Source organism: Sus scrofa, chromosome 12 (assembly GCF_054392235.1).
Source record: "Sus scrofa isolate SSC_HxYL_T2T_F1_AM1 chromosome 12, Sscrofa_HxYL_maternal_Yorkshire_Landrace_v2.0, whole genome shotgun sequence".
NCBI lineage: Eukaryota > Metazoa > Chordata > Mammalia > Artiodactyla > Suidae > Sus > Sus scrofa.
Genome location: NC_139394.1, coordinates 65,788,114 through 65,792,732, shown reverse-complemented (window position 1 = coordinate 65,792,732; position 4,619 = coordinate 65,788,114).

Genomic DNA, 4,619 nt, shown 5'->3' with positions numbered 1-4,619 from the left:
CCGAACAGGTGGACGGAGCCAGACAAACGGATCATTCATGGCCCCGGGCGAGATGGCGCGAGACTTCTCTGTGCCGCTCAGAGCGACAGGCCACGTGAAACCATGCCTTGTTTCTCCCCGCAGCCTTCCAGTCCCGACGTTAGGGCCGCTGGGGCTGCCATGGAGAGGAAAACCCTGGACACGAGAAGCCACTGCTTGTGACTCCAGACACGTGCTAAAAGGACTTAGAAATAGACACTATTTAGTTTTATTTATCTATTTTAGTTCATGTTATTTCTTTTTCCACGGTCCCCAGGGCGGGTGGAAACTCCCGGGCCGGAGATGGAATCCAAGCTGGAGCCGTGGGCTACACCCCAACGGCAGCAATGCTGGATCCTTAACCCACGGCACCAGGCTGGGGATGGCACCCGCTCAGAGACCAGCCAGATCATTAACCCAGTGTGCCCCAGCAGGAGCTGCTACACGCATTGTATACATTTCCTGAGTTTGATACCGTAGGATAGTTAGGAAAGACGTAGGCGCGGGGCAAATTGGGTAAAGGACTCACAGGCCCTCTCTGCACTATCTTATTTCATCATTATTTTGAAACAAACTTTTTTTTTTTTTTTTTTTGGTCTTTTTAGAGCCATATGCACGGCCTACAGAAATTCCCAGGGTAGGAGTCGAACTGGAGCTGGAGCTTCCGGCCTACACCACAGCCACAGCAATGCCAGATCTGAGCTGCGTCTGCAACCTGCACCACAGCTCCCAGCAGCGCTGGATCCTGAACCCACTGAGGGAGGCCAGGGATCGAACCTGTGTCCTCATGGATACTAGCCAGGTATGTTGCCACTGAGCCACGACAAGAACTCCTGCGATAAACTATTTCTAAAAGCCTCCAAGAGATCAAACATGAGTTTGACCACAAGTAACTGCTGAGCAGAGCAAAGTCCAACACCCTTTAAAGGGGACCACAAAGTTCCAATACTCAGCAAATCACATCCCATGTCCTGTGTTCAATGAAAAATTAGTAAGCGTGCCAAGAAGCTGAAAAATGGGCCCCACAAATAGGAAAAATCATCAATAATAGAAACAGGCAGAGATGACAGAGGTGCGGAAACTAGCACACTAGGATATTAATTCCACTTTCTTTTCTTTTTCTTTTTCTTTTTTTTTTCTTTTTAGGACCACACCCAAGGCATATGGAGGTTCCCAGGTTAGGGGTATAATCAGAGCTACAGCCGCCGGCCTACACCACAGCCACAGCTACGCCGGATCCTTCACCCACTGAGCAAGGCCAGGGATTGAACCCACAACCCCATGGTTCCAAGTCAGATTCACTTCTGCTGCGCCATGACGGGAACTCCTAATCCAACTTTTATAATTGCGCTCAACCATGTAAAGGAGAAGAGAAGGAAACGCAATCAAAGCTGCGGAGAAATCAAGACGTTGAACCTCTAGCCAGAATAAGCAAGAAAATAAGAGAGAAGGAGTTCCCATCGTGGCGCAGTGGTTAACGAATCTAACTAGGAACCATGAGGTTGCAGGTTCAATCCCTGGCCTTGCTCAGTGGGTTAACGATCTGGCGTTGCCGTGAGCTGTGGTGTAGGTCGCAGACGTGGTTCGGATCCTGCGTTGCTGTGGCTCTGGCGTAGGCCGGTGGCTACAGCTCTGATTCGACCCCTAGCCTGGGAACCTCCGTATGCCGCAGGAGTGGCCCTAGAAAAGTCAAAAAGACCAAAAAAAAAAAAAAAAAAAAAAAAGAAAAGAAGAGAGAAGGCAAAAATTACCAATAGCAGGAATGGCAAAAGGAGCTATCACTATAAATCAAGTAAGCATTAAACAATAATAAGGGAGTTGAAATGAAACGGACAAATTCCTTGAAGGACACAAATGACCAAAAACAACTTAAGAAGAAATAGAAATTAAGAAGTTTCATATCAAGTAAAGAACTTGAATTTATGTATTTTTGTCTCTCTATTTTTCTAAAGGGCCACCCTCCACGGCATATAGAGGTTTCCAGGTTAGGGGTCTAGTTGGAGCTGCAGTTGCCGGCCTACACCACACGCATACCGAGCCGCGTCTGCGACCTACACCACAGCTCACAGCAATGCTGGATCCTGAACCTGCTGAGCAAGATCAAGGTTCAACCCTGCGTCCTCATGGGATACTAGTCAGATGTGTTTCTGCTGAGCCACAATGGGAACTCCTCGAATTTATATATATATATATATATATATATATTTTTTTGTCTTTTGTCTTTTGTTGTTGTTGTTGCTATTTCTTGGGCCTCTCCTGCGGCATATGGAGGTTCCCAGGCTAGGGGTTGAATCGGAGCTGTAGCCACCGGCCTACACCAGAGCCACAGCAACGCGGGATCCGAGCCGCGTCTGCAACCTACACCACAGCTCACGGCAACGCCGGATCCTTAACCCACTGAGCAAGGGCAGGGACCGAACCCGCAACCTCATGGTTCCTAGTCGGATTCGTTAACCACTGTGCCACGACGGAAACTCCGAATTTATATATTTTTAAAGTTCCCATCGAGAAAACTCCAAACCCAGATACTTTTCCTATCTAGCAAACATTTACGAAAGAAAGAATTCCAGGCAAAGTCTTTTGGAAAAACAGAGAAGCGGTAAACACCTTCCAACACAGTTTATGATTCCACCGTTACTCTTTGCAGAAAGTAGGCAAAAGTTACTAGAAGAAAAACTACTGTATTGCATAAGCCTTGTATTTCTGGGATTAACCCCACTTAGTCAAGTGTATTTTCATTTTTATATATTTCTTGATTTGAGTTGTTAATACTTTTTCCCTCTTCTTTTCTTTTTAAGACTGCACCTGCAGCATATGGAGGTTCCTGGGCTAGGGGTCGAATCAGAGCTGCAGCTGCCAGCCCATGCCACAGCCACAGCCACATCCAGTTGGAGCCGCATCGGGCGCCTACGTCACAGCTTTCGGCAAGGCCACATCCTTGACCCACTGATCGAGGCCAGGGATCCACCTGCATCCTCACACACACCGCCAGGTTCTTAGCATTGTGTGCGGAGCTGCAGTGGGAACGCCTGTATTAGTATTTTGGTAAGGATTTTTGCGTCTGTTCACGAGTGATATGAGTGACAGTGCTGTGTAGTTTTCTTCTAATACTTTTTGTGTCTTTTAAGGAATGTTCCATGTGTTATGGACATGTATGTTCATGTATTACGATGATCAAAATATTGACAAATCAAATCCAGCAATATATAAAAATGAAAGTGCGTTTGACTAAATGTTTATCCTCAATATCCACAGTTTAGCCAACATTTGAAAATCAGTCAATGCCGGTTCCCACATTAATAGAATAAAAGTGGGAAAAAGGATTATTGTAATACTTGCGGAAAAAGCATTGGCTGCACCTGTGTCATATGGAAGTTCCCAGGCTAGGGGTTGATGGGAGCTACAGGTGCCAGCCTACACCACAGCCACAACAATGCAGGATCGCAGGATCGGAGCGGCGTCTGTGACCTGCACCCCATCTCACGGCAATGCCGGATGGCCCACCCGCTGAGCGAGGCCAGGCATGGAACCCGCATCCTCAGGGATGCTAGACGATTTGTTTCCCCTGGCCGCAATGGGAACTCCTGTTTTGTTTTTAAAGCCATTCTGCTAGGGTAGAGGAATGCGGCTGGGATTCGTATTCGCATCTTCATACTCATGTACTTCTCATAGGCTGTCCAGTGTTAGTTCAGATCGTGCCATTGAAAACAAACAAATTAACAAAACGAAACAAAGAAACTTTAGGAGTTCTCCCACAGCAGGTTAAGGATCTGGTGTTGTCCTTGCAGCAGCTTAGGTTGCTTCCATGGCACAAGTTTGATCCCTGGCCTGGGAACTTCGCAGGCCTCTGGCGTGGTCAAAAAAAAAAAAAAAAAAAAAAAAAGAGGAGTTCCCGTCGTGGCTCAGTGGTTAACGAATCCGACTAGGGACCATGAGGTTGTGGGTTCGGTCCCTGCCCTTGCTCAGTGGGATAACGATCCGGCGTTGCCGTGAGCTGTGGTGTAGGTTGCAGACGTAGCTCGGATCCCGCGTTGCTGTGGCTCTGGCGTAGGCCGGTGGCTACAGCTCCGATTCGACCCCTAGCCTGGGAACCTCCGTATGCCGCGGGAGCGGCCCAAAGAAATAGCAAAAAGACAAAAAAAAAAAAAAAAAAGGAAAAAAATTTTTAAAAAACTCTGCTGTGCTATAATTGATATATAACAAACTGTACATAGTCAAAGGGTACAATTTGATAAATTTTGATACATCTATCATCCATAAAATAAGTAGCACAACCAAGATAATGAAAATAAATGCCATCTCTAAAAGTTTTCTTGCACCCTTGGGAATTCCTTCTTCTCACCTCTTCCCCCATACTTGTCCTCAGGCAACCAGTGACCTGCATTCTGTCACTCTAGATTAGTTTACATTTTCTATACTTTTATATAAACGAAATCAAACCAAAAATACAAAGATACGTACAATCCGCTTTCTCCGACTTCTTTCGGCTCAGGATCATTATTGAGACCCAGCCAGGTTGTGATATGTATCAATAGTTCATAACTTTGTTGCTAAATAATACTCCACTCTATGCTTGCCAAATAGTTTCTCCACCCATCAGC